The 21,479-nt window shown below is 44.9% G+C and overlaps 1 protein-coding gene and 1 pseudogene across 8 annotated transcripts in view; one reads left to right on the top strand and one right to left on the bottom strand.

The window, feature by feature from the left end:
* The window catches only part of ADGRB2 (adhesion G protein-coupled receptor B2), a 1,096,893-nt gene that overhangs the window by 702,425 nt on the left and 372,989 nt on the right, over positions 1 to 21,479 (bottom strand). The window lies entirely within an intron of this gene.
* LOC146857809 (uncharacterized) overlaps positions 1 to 21,479 on the top strand; it is a 31,961-nt pseudogene that overhangs the window by 1,040 nt on the left and 9,442 nt on the right.

Raw genomic sequence — 21,479 nt, 5'->3', positions numbered from 1 at the left:
ATGACCCAGGTGCAGGCTTCACCACAGAGCTAGGCCTCGAGTGCCGACGGCCCCTGAACCCGTCCAAAGACTTTCACGGCGAAGTTGAAAACTTCTTTGATTACTTCTTTTTATAGGAATTACTGGATTTTCCTGATGACTTCAAATGCGAAGACGATCACTTGGTGCAGTTCTGCGACCAATCTGGGGACCTTTCTTGCAACCAAAATCTGGAACATCGCAGGAGGTCGGTTGGAGTCGGGCGATGAAGAGCTTGAAGGATCGATCGCTCAGTGCCTTTGGATGAATGTTGCGGCACCCCGTGCATGTGTTGGCGTTGTGACGAAGCTTCAGACATCAAAGGCAAACCAAGTGTGGCACAGTCACCAACATCTGACGTCAACAGGCACAGTAAAGTGTGAAACCTGCTTTTTGGTGGACAGCCTCACACCAGGAGACAAAGTCTTGAAAAATATTTGACAAAATGTCAAAAAAAGGTCAGTCAAAAAGTGACTAGGGTAATCTCTCTCCAGATGTGCGCTGACTGGTGCGGTAAAAAAGCAATAAAGTCAAAGTGCTGGGGTGGTGCTTATACAGGCAATGTGCACATCACTTCTGGAGTGGATGACACAGACGCCACGTAGAGCCAAATGACGCCACCTGCCAGTGCACAGGGGTACTGCTCGTCAAAGGTTTTCAGATCCAGTCTGACGCCTGGGGATCATTCTAAAATAAGGCATCTGCAGCTATAAGTCTCTATCCGGTTAGTTCATATCAGCAGTGCGACCTGGACATGTTGGCAAATACTATCCTCCCTCCTTGTTACCATACATATTCCTCCCCCTTTCCTCTTCCAAAACTTTAGCTAACTATGCACAAATCCTTGCAATGGACGAAGGCATGACACTAGGGGTGGGTGGAATTTGCGAAATTCACTTTTGCAAATTATCGCAAAAATGTAAAAAAATCTCTGCAAACATGCGGAGATGCGGAAGTTTTTTTCCCGCCCGTTCGTGGTATTTTCTGCGTGGTCGCGGCTCGCCAACTTACCCATGCGGTTGCTCGCGGGCGCGGCCATCTTGTTTTCACTTGTCTCGTGGTGCATGATCGCGAGAAGAAAGACATGATCGCGCGACGAATGTCGTTACTGCGGGCGCGAACTGTTGCGAGACAGCGCAAATGGCTACCAACAATCCAACATCTCGTGGAGAACGCGACCGGATCGGGAAAACTTGTCGGCGAACGCGGGGATTCAGGTAAGGCGATCGCGTGCACGCGAGAATGTATTATTTTACAGCGCGAGCAAGCAAAACATTTCCGGTAAAATGCGGATTGCGGACATTTTGACATTTTCGCGCTCTCCGCGGAACGCGAAAATGTCAAATTATAGCAATTTCCGCGAGCGGAACGGAATTTTAGCCCAGGCCTACATGACACTCCATTGTGAATATTCTATTTTACCATCAGTCCATTCATTCAGACGGGTACTGTCAAATCAACATTCTTCAAAATGCCATTTCTATACCAGTATACTTGCTTCTCTTGTCCCCTATTGTGCATTGATTGTTATGGCCACTACCCAGGGAATGCCTTGTGGTACATTTCCTCCTCTAAGGTTTTAGTTGTGGAGGTTTTGTAGTTTCCTTTTGTGGGCTTCCACCATCCCCAACTTCCTCCTTCTACTGTCTCATTAACTACCACCCCACTCTTATTTTACTCCATTTTCCTTGTCTATTCTTGTCTCCCTTCACTGATAGGACCCAGTTTTGCTAAACCCCCTGGCTTGCCCTCCTTATTTTGTCAGTATACTTTCGTAAAGAAAGTTTGTGATTCTGGGTATCATTACAATGACCCCACTACTGCACAGGATCGCCCTTCAAAGGTCACAACAAACAACATTAAATATAAATGGACTATCTCATATCCGCAAAAGGAAACAAATCTTACATTATTTGCAGACTAATTCAAGACACACAACTGTGGGGAATAGAATCTTACAAACTGACATGTTGATTGGGTGTACTCGGTTTTTAGCAGCAGTCAGATAAACTCTTGGGGTGAATTAACACACACTTGTACAAAAGTGTACCATGTGAATCGGGATCGTGCTCTACATTAACACCAGCTAAGCATTGTCAAAGCAGCAGCTTCTGGAAGGATTGCAAGCACTCTCCACCAGGGCCAAAGCTGCTAGCACACCGTTGGCACGCAGAGTCACTGTTCTAGACATTTGACAGGGAGCTAAATGGGCGTCTCTCGATACATTCATGAAGCATTATTGTCTGGACAGACAAGTGCATGAGAGGGGCACTTTGCCAGCTTGGTCCTGCATGACTTTTCTGGTTTAAGTCCATTTACAACCCACCACCTTCCACTTCCAGAGCAGAATGGCATAAGTGCTGAACCGCACAACACCACAGCCCGGTGTGCTGAGGTACTGCTGAAAGGTTTCCAGATCCAGTATGATGCCTGGAGAATATTCAAAAGGTGAGGAATCTGAGGCTAGAAGACTCTGCCAGAAAGGTTTATATGGAAGGAAGTCAGTCCTCAGATAAAACCACAAGTAGTATGGGCCCACAGATTTACTATTAGCACACTACTTGTCACAGATGGCTAGCTTCCTACCTCAAACATCACACAAACCTCTATGAGTGGACATAAAGCGAGACATACTACGCCGCCCAGAACCTAGTTACCAGTGTACTATATACACCCATCTCAGGGCGTATGGTCTAATCCTATAATAACCTGAATGCTATCAATATGGAAATGTTGCCACAACAAGCTGTTGAAAAGTGAAGCATACATACACATCTCTACACTGATATGGGGAATGCCAGACTACTAATAGGCAATAAGCTGCTCTTGGAGGGCAGTGTGGTGGTGAGGGGGGGCATCGACTGTGTCACCAAGGGAATATAATCAATAGATCAGTTGACTCTGGATGGGAATTGAGAATCATTCAAGCTTTAAGAGATGAATAAAGTCTGATGGATACTCAATTCTAGTGCTATCGACATCTTATAGGCTGCCTTAGTAGCAGATTAGGTCATCCATCCTATGATCTCCCAGGCTCTCCTCTCCTACAGTATCTCAAGGCATTTGGATGCACAAAAGGTCTGGTTTCTGGGATTTAAGAGCTGGGGATTACTGCATTACACTCTAAGTCAACTGAATCACAAACCATACATAGATGGCAGGCTTTTATAAAGAGGGACTACACATAAGCTAATGGAGGGACATAACCTAGGCTCAAATTACTGCATTTCAAAATCCTCCGTTCATGGCACTGGCCCCCCATAGCGATTGTACGCGGCCAGATTAGTACCTCACAGCTCATGTTGGAGATGCAATCGAGTGCATTGGGTCTATCCTCGTATTCTTTAGAACTGTAACACACTGGTCCCTTATTGGCACGTAGTATGTGCAGAACGGACCTAAACCTACCACAGATGGTTAGTGGCATTCCTGGCAGCAACCAACTTTTGTATTCTCTGCTTTTGGATGCAAACAGTTCCTTCGAGAGAATATGTCCCTACTGGCAGACAACCAGCGGTGTATATACAAGATTAATGTTAAACTGATGTGTTTAGAGATGTGCGTCAATTTATTCATAGGACTAAACAAGAAGCTGAAGAATGAAAGCCAACTGGACCCTGTCCCTGTACTCACACGAGGCACGACCCTCAGAGGGAGGCAGTGGTGAGAGGTTTGGGAGACAGCAGTGGAAGCCTTCCGTATCTAAACCCCCGGGCCCTTCTCAGTCTATCCCCTTTAATTTAAGTAGACTGTTCACAGAATTGATCTCTCACTCAGAATTCCTGCAGGGATAAAATGTTTATGTTTTACCTAACTCTGTGATACAAAAGTGTGTTGTTTATAGTGTTTTAGAGTATAGCTACCTCACTATAGCAGAACGTGTGTGCATGGTACTGCTGGATGGATTCATGCCTTTGCCCATTCTTTATGATAAGGTCCTCTGCTCTTATGTGCGCCCATTACTAGAAGAACAATCTATGATAGCATTCTACCCTCCCGTTAGTTCTTTTGCAGTAACTTGACTCCTAATAGAAAGCTCCTTGATTTTGTTCCATCATATAAACCTAATGCAGTCTTCTATGTTTATTGCTTTATTGTCGACTGCAACTCCTGCACTACTGGGGAAGCTGTAAGTATACCCAAATATATGATATGATATGGCATATGTTATATCATACTATTGGTTACTCCACTATCCATACTTCCATCCCCCTTCCTTACCGTTCTTTTCCCTTTCCTTTCGTACCATTTAATCACCACCAGCGTTTGTTGTTAGACTTTGAAGTTCTTCTCTTCTTGATTGCGCCGACTGCGCCTTCCTTTATTGCTGATGTGCATGCATAAGGCGGACTACATTAGGTAATATATTATGTTTATGTTATACGGGAAACACAGTACACTATGGATATGTACTTCAACCCTATGTCCTCTCCCCATTATTCTTTGTACTTTCAAAACCTTTAACAATTAAATGTTTCCAAAAAAGGCTGGCAGAGATGGGTGGGAAACATGTGCCTTGTGCAGGTCGGCGCAGTTCACAGCTGACAAAATTCACTGATTTTCTTTTTGAGGTGCGTCTGGCTTGCATTGCCACAGCAAGCATAGGCCCTGATTTAGATCCTGGCGGATGGTTTACTCCATCACAACAGTGACAGATATACCGCCCGCCAAAATATAAATCCCATTATATCCTATGGGATTTATGGTCGGGCAGACGGAATATCCGCAGTGCTTAATTTGAGCAGGAGCTTTCCGGTGCTCAGCACCGGCAACTAATCCTCAGCACCGGTGCTTATAGCACCAGTTAAGGACACACTCATTTGGAAGGCACTTGATTTTCCACAAAATCGCAATATGTTGAGCCACGCCGAGACTCGAACCCGGTTCCCCAGCTCCGAAATCGGCAGCTTTAGCCATTAGGCCAAGTCCTCCCCAGAATAATAAGTGCCAGGGCTTTTGTCAGGAGGCAGTTTGCACCAGCACCATCTCCTTTTAGCACTGCCCCCTGAGGAGAGACCCGGCACTTTTTATTTTACAAATTAACCACTGAATATCCGTCAACGTTGTGAGGGAGTAACCCGTCCGCCAAGATCTAAATCAGACCCGTAATCTTTAGTCCCTTTGTCAGCAAAAATCAGAAGAGGGGCCACACCTTTCCAAGTGGGAGATCAAATATTCAACCACCTTTTCGGGTGCAGGCTCAGTTCTACTTTAAGGTACCAGACCACAGTGAGCAGAAGTTGGCTTCATCACTCTGAAGTTCCAACAAATAATCATCACCAAGACCAGTTCTACCTGATTACTGGCTTGCTCTACAAGAAGAATTCTATTCCTCCTACTTTTTCAGTCCTCTAAGGGAAAAACAGGTGATCGGCTGCCTGATCCCCTTCTCAGAATTAGCTGCAGATCTTGGTTCTGTAGGTAGTCACTAGCCCTCTCCTACCCAATTTACAGCACATTCCATCTGGCTGGTCTCTTTCCATCCTGTCCCCACAGTCATTTCATTGATGCCTTATGAGTAGAAGAAATCATAGCGTACCTTTAACATTGTTTTTACAGTGATTTTCCTTTTCTAATGCTATACTACACCCACCTACTATGTAACCAAACCTGCTGCACATGGGCTGAGCGAAATAGGCCTTCGCTATAGCTCCTAGCCTTTGGCCATGCCCTGAGCCCAACCTTGAAGCGTGTCAATCCCCTGTGGTCCATGGTCAACAGGGGTTCACTGCAGTGCCTGTGATTCACTAGGTCCTCCATACAGCCACCCGGGCATCCACACTACAAATCCTGAGTTCTGTCATATTTTTGCTTGTCTGAAGTCAGAGTTGGGCACAGTGCCTGGCCTGCCTGTGGCCAATCACTGCAGCCAATCCCCCACATATTCACCCACAGAGTGCATACTTTTGGCCTTCACAGCAAGGATTGGAGGCAAGATATGGCCAACAGCCAGTCCATACACCCAATCTACTGTATCTCCAACATTACAGCTTATAGTCTTTAGCACTCAGTGTTTCCTGAAGAGCCTGCACCTAACCTACGCACTAAAATCAAGGCCTGCACCAGCCTCTGTGCTTTAACTTCTGTGGTACAGGCTGTGGGTTCAAACCCAGGCCTGCAGTCTAACCTTGCACCAGTCATGTACCACCGACCCAGCTGCACAGAGCCTTTCAATGAGCACACTGGCCTCACGGCACAGAATGTCAGTTCCCAGGTTCACACGGCTCTCAAAGCTGGTCTTTGGCAGATATAGTTACACTGCTTTTGTAATAGCAGGACCTACACTTCTGGGATCTCACTTCCCCATCCTTCCTGGGTCCATGGGATGCTCTTCCAGCACCCTACTATCTCTCAGTCAGTATACCCATGACACCCTGTAAAGGCTTCTCAGACAAATATTTTCAGTTGCTGCGCAGCAAACAGATCACCAGGATCCTCAAATCCTCTGAGGATCTGTAAATTGGTCATTGGGTGTTATATAATAATAAACATTTGGAGCCTGTCAGACACCTGGTTTAAACTACAGAACACATTACACCAAGAAAAGGCATGGCCTTGCACAAGGCTCTGATTTCAAGTCAGGTTTGGTGAAGTTCTGATCAGCGTTTGTTGATATAGCAGGGAGCAAGGTTTCCCATGAGAGTTAAAATGGTAAACAGTACACACTTGAATGTTGGCCTCCCACACTTAGAACAGCCTCTATACTGGTACACTTAGTTAAGAACTGTCAATCACCTTAGTTCAAGAGTTATAAAGGACTCCTCTACTGCAACAAGTAGAGGCCACGTGTTTCTCCATTCTAAGAATGTTGATAAAAATGTTCAGGATCCTCACACTGGAAGCGCATAAATCTGTCTCACACCCTCATCATATCCAGATTAAAGTACGGAAAATCGTTATATCATTAGCATTTCAAACTCTGCTCTCTCAGGTCCTCATGTCTATACGTCACCTTTGCTTCAAGATCTGCATTGGCTCCCTGTATGCAGAAGGGCTGCTTTTAAGACTATCTGCCTGACTCACAGGACTCTTAATATTGAATAAGATCCATCACCTTGCCCCAAGAGGAACCTGTGATCTTCTAAAGCAGGACTGGCTTCACACCTACATTAATTGCTGTGGTTCTACTACCTAGCGACCCCCCCACAAAAAATACGGAATGAGCGTTACACATTCATTCGTCAAGAGACTGGCTCCCTCCAGTTTGAAAAAAAACATAAGACACTGCTTTTTTCATAGCTGTAACAATCCTTTTTCTCCCGTTTCTCTGATTTGTTTGTGCATTACTTAGCACAAGGGTGCCCTTTCCTGACCAACAGAGCACTTCATAAACTTACATAACATCACATCAGAAAAGAACTGGAATACAAGTCGTGATCCCTTTCAGTTCATAATATGTCTTGAATCATGAATGAGAGCAAACTGAAAATCTGTTCATAATAAAGCTAGAATAAATTTACAATCTTTAATTTTAGTCACTTAGATCCAGTGACATATTGAAGTTCAAAGACATTCAGAATCTGAATTCACTTAGGCAAATTACCAAGATCTATCTCTGACCTGCCCAAAAACAAATTCTTGCTTCGTAGGAAGAGTAGATTATGTCACACTGGATTATGGCTTCTTTTCGAATTACTTTTGAAATATTGCATTTTATGCGGTAACATCAGAATCACTGGAGAGAAAAAAAATCTTCTTAACCTACCCAAAGAAATATGTTCCACTTTGGGTCATTCATTGTTCTCCAGAATGAAATCACTAATGCTATGGACTCTCGTTACCCAGACACTGAATCAGGTTAACACCCGGTCCCATCTTTTAGTCAACTTGATTCCATTGCATAAGTACGGTCAGCTAGAAACCTACAGGAACAAGCATTGGCATAGCCAGTAGGTCTCGCCTTTGGGACCTTATAAGTATTTAGCCATGCAGATCATTATCCTGGGTGCTACAACATCTACTGTTCTTTACTGTGGAAGCTTTGACACTAATAGGTACATTATAGCACTCCACTGACAAGATTTTAAAGTGTTATTTTTGTGCAACTACTAGTCTTAACTCACCTATCTGTAAGTGCTCTCATATGTGATAATGAAGAAAACATTTTTTTAGTGAAATAAATAATTTGCTTGATAACACAATTTAAGGGAGGATGCCACAATGTGTACAGGTTTTCTCGTTTAACTTTGTACAATTTAGTTAAAAAATGGGTATCAATGTGTCTTAACTGCTGAATCCTGGCTCTCGAATTGAGTGCAGTTGGCCCTGATTGCAATTCTACAAGCACAGTTTGAACTCATGCTCACTGAAAGTATAGCTTATAATTATTAATAAACGTGTATATACGAGGCCGTAGGAGCTCCAGGGCGGTAAATGCACCAGATGCCAAGGGTGCTCCAGTTTCGCCAGCTGCAGGGGGTCTCCGAGGCAACACCTGCCCCAGACAGAGTGGGAAGCGGCTCCATCCAGGGTGCACTGCTTCTTCAAGGTGCGAGAATTATGGGATTGGTATTTCCTTCTGTGTGGGCTGGTGCAAGGGGGGAAGAGGTGTAACATCTGCGGGTACATAGAGGGGGTGCAGACAGAGGGACACACAGAGAGGTCAGGGGAACAGAGACAGGCCGAAAGATAGACATACAGTAGGCATAAAGCGAGCGAAACAAGGTGGAACGGAAATCAAGATGGGGAGACAGACTGTGTCACAGAGACAGTGGTATGGAAGGAGCCTGCAAAATCAAGACAGGTAGAGGGTCAGAAACAGGTAGCAGGAAGGAGGTCAACCGAACCACGATGTGAAAGAGAGAAATATGCTCTGAGCTAAAGTGGGACAGACAGGCAGAAGTAGAGGGTGCCATGGAGATAAAGGCACAGGCGGCCAGGCGAAAAACAGGGGCATAGATAGTCAGAGTGACAGGACTGGGATAAAACAGAAAAACAGACCCAGAGAGAGAAACAGGCAAACAGATGGCAGAGGGACATAGATATATAATGAAAGACAGACATATGGGCAGAGAGATGCACACATACAGAGTCAGAGGGATGGGCACAGAGACAGACATGGGAGGAGGAAAAGTGAGGGTCAGACTCACAGCTTCATTTGTTCTCTCGTTCAGTGACTTTTACTGTAAGGAGATAATTTCATTTAAAGCATCTACTAAGAGCAGAGGGCGTGGAGAGGTTAACGTAATGTATACCCCTTTATTAAGTATTATTATTATATGCAACATGATACACTTAAACAGCTGCGTACATTTTCCTTAACAAAAGTGGAAGAATACCAAATGCTGTTTCCCCAAGCAAAGAAAATACATGAGAATGAATACTGATAACATGAGTAAAATGTAAATATGAATAAACACAGAAGAACCACCCCCCCTAGAGCATTACTTATACACTGTGGCTTTGAAGCACATTTTCATCCATAAAATTAGTCTTCTACATATTAAAGTTAAGTATGCTACAGCTGTTTTTTAAGACAGCATGGAGGCCAGTATTGCATATTCTGTGACTCGCAAGTTAGCACTCTAGTCTTTTCTATGAACAGAGTTGAGCATGGAGGAACCTGGGCTTCTCTAATTATCGGCCGCCTACACTCGCTGGTGCTGCCTTCAAACTTCATCCACGGTGCGGAAAGCAGCAGAAAGCTATACCCCACATAACTTTATGGGAGCACATCTACGTGGGGCAGCAGTGGAAGATGCTAATGTGAGGCAGCCTCCAAGGGAGGGAGTGGCCACATCGAGGACTCACCCCAAAGCTGCTTCCTGGGACCCCGACTCACCACCGTGAACATGATGAGCAGACACGGGGAAAAAAGCAGATTAAAGGCACAGCCACACACACACCCACAGAAGCGCCCCGTTGTAAATTAAGAAAAAGTCACAAGCAAAACAACGCGAGCAGAAGAGAAGTGATGGTGGGTAGCAACACAGAGAAGTGGTAGGTGGGAGGGAAAAATAGAAACACGGGCCACATTTACAGCATCTTGAGCTCAGGCATGATGAAAATCAGTATCAAAGAGAGAGGAGATAATGGATCAGAGCAAAAAAAAAAAACACTGAAGACAGTACAGTAGAAGCGTCCCGCGAGTGGTGCGTGCGCGGCCACGTGGCGGCAAAAGTGAAAGCAAACAAGCAGCAGCTGTTTTGAAGCACTCATGCTTGTGCTGGCCTCCGCCTTGCGGGAGCGAGCAGCAAGCAGTGGCGGCGCGAGAGCCATATGTTTCAAATAGCACGCGCGCCGCTGCTCGCTCCCGCAAGGTGGAGCCCAGCACGAGTGTGGGGAAAAGGAGCAGAACGATGGCTAAAGGCCCTCCAAGCACAGCGCATGCACGCTGCCTAGGCGAGACCTAAAAATGCTGTCACCTTGGGTTTCTTTCCCATCCCCAGATATATCCAGAGTAAATAAAATTACATCATACTGGTGCGTCATCTTGCTCAAGGGAAAATGGTAGTTGTCTAGGATCCAGTGTTGCATGTTGAGCAGAGGTCTCAATGGTTAATGAGAAAAGAAAGGAGGTCAGGGGACAGCCCTGTGCCAAGCCTCAACTCCGATTCCAAATCTCTCTGTGAGTGCACCATTTATTTCAAGACATCTGTCTGCTTTTTATTTGTTCCCTGCTCTCCCCAAATACACATATCCCCAATATTAAAGCGACACACAGCAGGCTCTAAAACGCCAAATGGGCTCAGCCAGGCACCAAAAACGTTTACTAAACCATACTACTCTTCCTTAACTTTCATCTTTTTTCTTAACATCTTTTAAAAATCCTACTTGCACCTTAGAATTCTTGGTGGAATTCTGCCACTAGATTTCTCACACTACTAAGACAATAATTCCACATCCAAAATTTTAGGTTACTCTGCTTGACACTAGTCATAAATTGAAGGTAATTCAATGACTAAATCTACGGAGATGGGGGAATAATTAGTTTGAATCTAGGGACATATATTGGCATTTGCGACTAAAACCTCTACATGCGACAATAAAGGTAATCTGTTTGCGAGTATCGCATGATGCAACAGGATAAGCATACCAAATACTGTGCTGCTTGTGTCTCACATAGATCAAATCACTCAACATGATTTTCTTTTAAGTCTTATCCACACTGACGGAAAGATTTAATATAGGATTTTAACAAATTATTTATACACATTAAAATTTCTGTTCATAGAAATTAGCAGTGTAAGAATTTCCAGTAGCTCAGATTGTAAGGCTAAAAATGAGGCTATGTCATGTTGATTGAGTCAAGGTATAACAGCATCCACTTGTGTGACTTTCAGTTAAACCCCACATTCTTTGCAATCTACTGAAGTTTGAATAAATTCAACCCAATCTACCTTAGAACCAATATGCCATCTCTAGAATTACAACTTCTGGAGCTTTTGGGCAGACAGTGTTCAATTGTAGTCTATCCTCAACCTTCTCTGGCCCCTTCACATTCAAAACAATAGCTGCAAGACACACATAACCCATAATATGGTTTTAATTAACACAGTGTTGGAATGAGTAAACATAATTTACTGCATCAGGAAATCCGACCCATTTTGTCCGGGACACCCAGCTAAACAAATTTGGTCAGATAAAGTGAAAGCTTACCTTGAGTTTGAATGAAGACAGGAAACTTTGCCTTTTTTGCCTGATATCACAGGGTGAATTGAGAACCCTAGCAAATGTATTCACTGAAGACATCCAGCTCATAATCTCTGCCCTCATGTTGGCTTAAATAATCCTTAACCAGGTACCTCTATACAGCTAATTTGTGCTGTGGATCACACAAATCAACACCACTCAAATACATTAGAGGCCACGTGGAGCTTCGTAAATTAAATACGTTACTAAATTAAGAGTATCATCAAACTGCATGGCCATCAATTTCAAATCAGTTAAACCAACACCTGTTTTGCTATTTGACAGTTTTTCCACTAAGAGGATAGTGACATAAGAAGTTAAACATATTAAATTATTTATACAGCACCCTTATTCGCTGCCCTAATATACTGTGCAGTAAGGAGGAAATTGATTTACACTGTGTTTGTATTTGTGTGTATTAGCTTTAAAATAAACCCTAAAGTGATAGAAGGGACCGAGAAAGACTAGTATGATAGGGAGGGTCCACTAAAAGGGACACCAATCTTTTTAGGAATCTGTTTTAAGGCAGATCTCAGCCATGAGTATAGTGTTGTACTATAGTGTTGAGAACACAAAAGTGTTCTCATAATCCTGCAGCTGCCTATTTTAAGACATAAAGTACACTACGCAACATCTGCATAAATAGGCTGATATGATATTGTGGGAGCAGAACCCAAAAATATAATCATCCCAAAAGCTTGCTTTCAGAGATTCTTCTCCGATACCCTTGGCCTAGCCTTAAAAAAACCCTAATTAACATCAGATCCAACATTAGTTTAGCAGAGTAATAAATAAGTAACTGGGGCCGTTCAATAATGAAAGTCTAGATCATGAAAAAGTTCAACAGGAATTGTTACAAAATTTCATGAAACGATGCAGAGAAATGCAAAATATGCCAGTAAGGCTCAGATACAGAGTACATAGTCCAGATCAGAATTATTCTATATCCCAATGAACAATAAAAATCATAAGAGGAACAAACAGCATCCCTCGCGAAAACATCAAAAATCCCGCTCACCCCCACAATCAAGGAGTTTTTATACACATTTTATGAATAGATAATAAACAGAAACTGCAAATTCAGCATGGCATGGCTATTGATAACACATAGTGGACAAATCAGAAATAGCATAGCCATTTTAAAGCACTTAACAATAAACCACCTTTAAGAAAGGTTCCAGCAACTGCTGCGTTATTGCTATCCAGAGATGCCCAACATAATATTAAATATTTTTCGAACAACCCATACACTTTCTACATTATATTGGAACTCTTTAACTTGTCCCTATCCACTTGAATAGTGCCATCTAAGTGGAAACATGCAGTGGTCAAACCCTTGCTAATAAAAAAAAATAATCCTGACCTGACATGTCCAGAGAACTATTGGCCAATTTACCTGTTACCAGTCATAGGCAAGGGGCTAGAGAAACATGTCAACCAAACACTGTCTATATTCCTTGAAGAAAATCATCTACTGCACACTTCCCAGATGGGATTCCGTACACAACACAGTACAGACATTGCCCTCCTCGGTGTAACAGAGGTATTAAAAATGGTGCTGGACCAGGGAGGAACAGCTGCTCTCATCCTCCTGGAACCTAAGTGCAGCGTTTGACATGGTTGAACAGCTATGGACATTGATCCGCTGAGACATCATGCCGTAACCTATGGCTAAAGGCCATCGCGCCCACAGAGCACACTCCCGTGGCTATTTTTCTGATTCAACAATTGATGCATCACGGAAAATTCCTAACTTTACATCACGACCTCTACCTCCGCCACTCCCATTGAGGACATTCCCGCTACCCTTACTCACCGACGTATAAATCCACATAATTTAAGGCACCTATAATTCAGGCATGCTTATTTAATGTGCTGAAGATGATCCACACATTTATCTCCTGGATCGAAACGCCGTCGACACCCTAAAACACCTCATACATACACTATGATGTTACTATTTGTCATCTAGAGGTGTTCCTTGCGATTTGTTTACCTATAACTGTGAATTTTTTCTCCTGAGAACAAACTGTGAAGCGCTGTCTGATCCTTGCTTAAATGTTTCCCAGACTATATGTTTTGTATGTCTCTACGTTTCTGTAGTGGAATGCAGGCTTGTGTCCCACTCTCAGTATATTGTCTTGTGCATATCTCCAAGAATTGCTGAAAAATTAAACATTGAACCTCTGTCCGGCTGGACACGTTTAACTAATGCAGCACTGACTGGGACTGTATTTATCAGTTTTGTTCACCCTTTCCTAGGGACCATTGTTGCTTAGAATAAATGGTTGAACATGAGGCACTTATGTTCAGAATGGGTGAAGCCGGAATAAAGAGCTACACACTTAAGTGGGTCACCTCCTTTTTGAAGGACATATCTTTCCAAATTTGTAAGAATTCATACTACTATGATGTCCTTACCTTGAAGATTGGGGCCCCACAGGGTTCAGCCCTCAGCCCCACATGTTTTAACCTGTTCATGCACCCAATGGCAGATTTTGTTCAGGAGCTTGGGCTGTCAATAGTTTCATATGCCAGCAACACATAATTGGTTGCCTTCCTCGCCCCTAAAAAAGCCTCACATTCCCATCAGTGGATGGAGAACGGCTGCTTAAAGCTGAGCAGGGAAAAAAAACTCAGCTGATGATTCTGGGGAACAGAACTGACCCCCAACCATCTATAGACTGACCAGAATGTTTGGGCAATCCACCCATTCCCTCCTCCCCTATCAAAAGCCTTTGGATGTGACTAGACAAGTCCCTTTCCATGGATACACATGCCAAAAAACATGTCGACTTGTTTTGGCACCCGCAGAAGACTCTGTAAAATCCTAGACATTATCCCAAGTTTGTCCAGAAGAATTGTGGTCAATCCCTTGTTCTTTCCCTGGTTGAACTCCTGGACCTCTCTATACATTGGCTCTGCCAAATATGTCATCAAAAGGCTCCAGATTGTCCAAAATGTGGCAGCAAGCATTCTATACAAGGTCCCAAAATTTGCCTCAGCAAACAGTGCTCTGGCTTCTCTGCACTGGCTCCCCATTGAGGCAAGGATAAAATCTAAAACACTCTGTCTGGCACACAAAGGGAATATAGCCAAAGCACCCACTACGATGAGGGCACCCTTGACCCCCTATTGCCCCAGTATGGCTTTACGGGTCGACATTTGAAGGTACCTAGAATTCACAAGGCCAAATGTGGCAGAAGGTCCTTTTTATATCTCATCCCCAAACTCTGAAACACGCTCCCCATAGAACTGAGATGCCTAAACAATGACTCACAGTTCAGGACTAAAAGCATGGGTGTATCCACATTAATACCCCACCCCCCTTCTGTCACCACTTATCCCGAAGCAACGCTATGTCTTAACCAGCGCTGGAAAGCCTACGGGTAGCCATGCGCTTCAGAAATCCACATAGAACAGCATAGCGTACACCAGTGTATTCTACCAGGCTCACATCAGAACTACTTCAGAAATGTCTTTGGGATTGCAATATTTAGTATATGAAGAAAGTTTCATTCGCAACACATGCACATTAAGGAAAATAACCAGTTACGTCAGTGTCCTGAGTGTCCTGTGCTCTGCGCAGACAGTGGAGGAGAGAAGACACACAGGGGAACATTGATTGGGAAGGGAAATGAGCAGGATCATGATGAAAAGAACATCAGAACAGAATCCTTAGTGATAAAAAATTGTGTCTTTGTCAAAATGTGGTACAACTAAACTGAATTAATAAACACTTCTAAATGACTTATCAAAATCGTTTTAAGTGCAATATTAATAATTCATCGGTTACAACTAGATTTGTCATAAAAATCAATTGTATACAAAAATAATTTTTAACAAAAAGCTGTGCATTAGAAAAAACTTCCACAATATTAAATGCTGCTGATGTGTATTAGCTGCTGATGCTTCTCTTTTGCTCTCTTAAGAGACAAAATTGAGGAATTGCTAAAAATCTAAAGATAAAGGAGTTAGTAAACTAGAAAAATGTCTAGCATCAAAAGAGGAAATTAACCACTGTTCAAACTCCCAGGCCATTTACACCTCGTAAGGGGAACCAGAACACCCGCCCTGTCGTTGTATGGGTGCCATTCACAGATACAAAGCGTAGAAAGAACAGATAGGCCAAGAAGGGTTGCAATCCACTGCTTTCTACCCCTGCATTAGGTCAAGTCTGAACATTTCAATCCCTGTTACCTAATAAAATAAGGAAGCTTCTTAATTTGCAGATGGCCTGAAAACATACCCAAATTATGCAGCTTAAGTGGCCCCTACGTGTCAAGAAACAGCACCTGATGTTTAGTAAAGATGTTTCACATTGCTGAGTCCTTCACTGTGCTGGCGGACCGCTGAACTGTATTCCTTGTAGTTCCCTATACACAAAGCACTTAGTGATGGTGTCTACAGAAACGAAAGTACTTCAAAATGCAACACCCTATGCAAAACCTCACAAAGCATACCAAGCAAGACCGTTTCATAAAGGTATCAGTGACATTCTTGATTCACCACAATCCGGCTTTAGGCCACTGCACAGCACCGAAGCGCCATTGGTGGCAGCCACAGAGAGCATCAGGTCTAAACTGGATGAAGGACTCTTCTTTGCTCTCAAATTGCTAGACCTCTCATCAGTTTTTGACACAGTCTTTCATGCTGCCCTGTTGCACAGTATCTTCAGAATCGGTATCTGCCACAATGGGCTGAAATGGGTTAGCTACTTTTTTAGTTCACGATCTCAAAGGGTGCACCCAGCCCCATTCTTGTCCAACTCTATCACAATCAATTGTGGGGTTCTTCGAGGATACTCTATGAGCCCAGACTTATTTAACATTCATGTTCTTTTTCTATTGGCTACCCTATTTCGTTCACTTGGACTTGAGATTATACCTTACACAGATCGTTTTGAAAGATCAAACTCAGACTAACACCATCTTTAGGGCCTGCATGAGTGCAGTTGCTTCGTAGATACAGTCCAACTGTCCCAGGCTAAATGGTGAAAAACCATGCTCCTCTTCTTTGGGCACCACACCATCCCATGTCCTCCAGCGTTGGGCGGGACTCCCTGCCCAGTGACATCAGCAAAGAATCTTGGCTTCTTGATGAACATGAAACTTACTTTCAAGAATCAGGTGAACAGAGCAGCCAGTGTGTGCTTCACTATACTGTGCATGCCAAAGGAATTTCTGCCTCTTCTTCCTAACACAATAAGCTATACCGTAGTGCATTCGCTAATCACAATGAGACAGGAATTTGGTAACCTTCTTCATCGACTTCAAGTGGTACAATCTGAGGTGGCTAATCTCATTCTTAAACTACCTCCAACAACTATGGTGTCTGATCATTCTAAACTGTACATTGGCTTATCATCATGAAGCAGGCATCCTTTAAAGGCTTCTGCTTGGCCCATAGAGCCTTTAATGGATCCGCACCCTCCTGTTTGAGAAACATTTTCAATCTCTATCTACCTGCTCGTCACCTTAGATCCTTTTCTCAAAGATGGTTACCGATCCCTACCAAACACAAGGTACGCTTGGGAGGATGCTCTTTGCTATCTCACTGTAACTTTCTGGAACAAAATTCCCAAGGACCTTTAACACCATTCTAATCACCTCATGTTCCCGAAAGATACAAAAAACTTACTGACAGCGACAGGACACCCTATTTTGGGTACTCACAAACTTTATAAATAAATAATAATACAAAAATAGAAAATATCTATTTTATAATATTTTGTGATTAGAAACATACAATGCATTGCATAAGATAGCCGAGCTCCACATTTCAGCATAAGGCATCTAAGCTTCATTCATACAACGTTTCATTATCATCTCGGTCACACCTCATTAACAAGTAGGATCGTCTGGACAACTCTATTCTGAAAGGTGTAATCAAGAAAACAGTGCTGAAATGGCCAAACTCGCACATCAAACAGACTTCATTAAGACGTATTACTTTTCCGTCATCATTATGACACTCAGAATCTTCACTTTAATGTTTGAAGAGTACTACTTTTTGTAAAGCAGTACCATGCCATTGTACCATCACCAGACTAGTCATAATTGCACTCTTTAAACATATTCTAGTTCCCAAAAGTATACGGGTAATTCATTTTCTGAATGATAAGCATTTGGCAAAATGTTTTCATTGGCCGTTAACGATCATTCTCACCACCCTATCATACTTAGTAGTGCGACAATGCGGCGATCTGTTAATGAACAATAAAGAGGTCTCTATTTACAGTTAAAGGCTCCTCTACATCTCTTGTTCATTCAGCCACGTATTCTATAACAGCAAGTTGTCTTAATATTACATTTTCAGACTGATTTTGTTTTTCTTTTGGGGAGGTGAGGCTTGTTTCTGTAGTCTATTGGGTGACTAGGCCAACGTGTTTGTCCTAAGAACCATCTATCAAACAGCCTTTGTGATTAAGTTTACCACCATATGTTAGGGTATATTTTAAGTCACATCTTTATTTAGGATCCCGTTTTAGCTCCTCCCACAATTCAGAAAGCCTCTAGAACTTTAAGAATTATGCTGCAGGATCATAGTTTTGAAGATCATCTGCTTGTTTGCTTTGTGTAAGGAATCCCTTAACAAAAGTTGATTAATGAACGAAAACAAAGGCAATATGAACTCGGAGTGCAAGACAAAGTCTCCTGGTATGTGAAGTATATAGCACCAGCAGTAGGCAACACTCCCCACCCCACCACAATAGCATGCATGTTCTACGCATAAATAAAACACACCACACTATTTTTGTTTGGGTAAAAACTGCTGCAGGTTTATTACATACACCGTTATGTAATATGGTGGGTTATTTTACAGGCGATCCAAGGACAGGCAACCATCTGGGCCACCTGCCCACCTGATGAGCCAAGCAGCACAGGGGCGAACCCCATCTGTGCTGCCCCTTCGGTGATCTTCTTCCCGCATCACGGTCCCTTATTACTCACGCCCCTTTCAGGGCGGAGCGTAGCAAGGCAAGCCCCCGGTTGTTCAGGCCCACAACTGCCCAAAGGACTAACAGGGCGCCGACACGGTTTTCCAGGAACCTCCCATGAGGCTCCTGGGCTCTGGCACCCCCTATGGTGCAGCGCAGAGGTACCCTTCGGTACCCATTTGCTTCCAGATCGCCCTGTAACTCCGCCTGCAATGAAAAAGAACAACATTACAACATTCTATGCCTCCCCCGCTGCTTCCACGCTGGGTAAGCGATAGTGTGGGTGACGGCGTGTCCAGGGCGCAAAAAAGGAAGGCCATTGGTTGGGGAGGCCTATATACCCCCCCGTTCCTCGCACCCCGGAAATGACGCGCCATGAGCGCCGCTGCACCCTAGCTGCCAGAGTAGGGGGACTCCTCCCCGAGGGGTCCCCACACCGAGAAGAGGGGGGTGGGTTGGTGCCTTGCTGGCACTAGTGGCCCACCCTCCTTAGGGCACCCTGCGGGTGCCTCGGGCAGCCGCATAGCACCAGCAGTAGGCAACACTCCAAACCCTACCACAATAGCATGCATGTTCTACGCATACATAAAACACACCACACAATTTTTGTTTAGGTAAAAACAGCTGCAGGTTTATTACATACACCGTTATGTAATATGGTGGGTTATCTTACGGGCGATCCAAGGGCCGGCAACCATCTGGGCCACCTGCCCGCCTGATGAGCCAAGCAGCACTGGGGCGAACCCCATCTGTGCTGTCCCTTCAGTGATCCTCTTCCCGGATCACGGTCACTTATTACTCACGCCCCTTTCAGGGCGGAGTGGAGCAAGGCAAGCCCCCGGTTGTTCAGGCCCACAACCGCCCAAAGACTAACGGGGCGCCGACACGGTTTTCCAGGAACCTCCCATGTGGCTCCTGGGCTCCCGCACCCCCTATGGTGCAGCGCAGAGGTACCCTTCGGTACCCATTTGCGTCCAGATCGCCCTGTAACTCCGCCTGCAATGAAAAAGAACAACATTACAACATTCTATGCCTCCCCCGCTGCTTCCACTCCGGGTAAGCGATAGAGTGGGAGACGGCGTGTCCAGGGCGCAAAAAAGGAAGGCCATTGGTTGGGGAGGCCTATATACCCCCCGTTCCTCGCGCCCCGGAAATGACGCGCCCTGAGCGCCGCAGCACCCTAGCTGCCAGAGTAGGGGGACTCCTCCCCTAGGGGTCCCCACACCAAGAAGAGGGGGGGTGGGTTGGTGCCTTGCTGGCACTAGAGGCCCACCCTTCTTAGGGCAGCCGCATAGCACTAGCAGTAGGCAACACTCCAAACCCTACCACAATAGCATGCCTGTTCTACGCATACATAAAACACACCACACAATTTTGAGCCAAGCAGCACTGGGGCGACCCCATCTGTGCTGCCCCTTCGGTGATCCTCTTCCCGGATCACGGTCCCTTATTACTTACGCCCCTTTCAGGGCGGAGCGTAGCAAGGCAAGCCCCCGGTTGTTCAGGCCCACAACTACCCGAAGGACTAACGGGGCGCCGACACGGTTTTCCAGGAACCTCCCATGAGGCTCCTGGGCTCTGGCACCCCCTATGGTGCCGCGCAGAGGTACCCTTTGGCACCCATTTGCTTCCAGATCGACCTGTAACTCCGCCACAGCTCTGGAGGCGGCCACCGTTGCCGCCAGATCCCCCCACCAAAAGACCTATAGGCTTGCCCGCTAACTCTCCTGTCTAGAGCCTCCTGCAAATCTAGATGAAAGAGAACATCCCTACTGGTTATCGATGCCCCATCTATATCCCAATAGCCCTAGACGTTAGCTTGGATCAGCTAGTGTTCACCTCACGCCACAAAGTTCCACTGTGTCACATCACTCAGCCTCTGGGCGGGACAGTTTCAGACACCCTGGCACACAAGGCCCCACCTATTTGCTGATCACACTGGCAGCCGCCCATCTAGCACCGTGTGTGACTGGACACATGTGTCTCCCATCTCTGGGACAGCAGCTCACATGTTTATAGACCGTTCCTACCCCCGTTTGCCAGCTTAGGCTATACGGGCGTGGGGGATTATGCTTAACCCTGGCACGGTCCCTTTACTTGCTAAATTCATGCTCACAGGAATGTCCATAACAGGCGTATGAGACAATGAGCACGGCTGCCCTCCAGCACTTGCCCTGCATCCCTTACTCCTTATGGGAATTTCAAACGCTCAGCTCCCTCTGGTGAAGCCCCCTAGGCATACCCGCTCAGAGAATCTGTCTGATTCGATACAGGGCGCACTGTCTGTAATCCAGTGTCTAACACTTGATGTGGGAGATGCCACACACTGCCTAGGTCATGGGAACCTTAAGGAGCACACCATTTTCCCCCGGGCGTACCACGAAATGGGGCAGGCTCCACCCAGCTGTAACGCTCCTACTGGGCTGAGTAAATGCGGCCCAGGATGACCCTTAAACAATCCGCGTGGTGTGCTGCCACAAACCGTATTGGTAATAAGAACCTTAAGAAGCACACAATTACCACCTGGGCGTACCCCTCAATGAGACCGGCTCCACACAGCTGTAGGCCAGAGAGACACATTATTCAACCTATTTACTTGATTCTGCCACTTGGTACCCTACTGGTTGCAACTCTGTGTTTATGTGAAGCGCACGTTCCCCCGGGGCATGAAGTCGCTGATAACCGGGTATGTTACCCACTCGCTGATGTATCGCTAACTGCCCTTATTTGGATAGAAGGAAAGCTGGATGATTCCTAAGGACTGTGGACTTAATACTCCAACCCAGTTTGACCCCAAAACTTGGGACAGGCCAAGGAGTAATCATGCCTTTCAAGGTACATCTACCCCAGCAATAAATATCAACAAATTTGGGACACCGGTCGCAGAAGA

The sequence above is a fragment of the Triturus cristatus genome, chromosome 3_2 (genome assembly GCF_964204655.1).
Source record: "Triturus cristatus chromosome 3_2, aTriCri1.1, whole genome shotgun sequence".
Classification (NCBI taxonomy): domain Eukaryota; kingdom Metazoa; phylum Chordata; class Amphibia; order Caudata; family Salamandridae; genus Triturus; species Triturus cristatus.
Note: the sequence above shows the minus strand (reverse complement) of the source record. Positions and strands in the feature narration are given on the sequence as shown.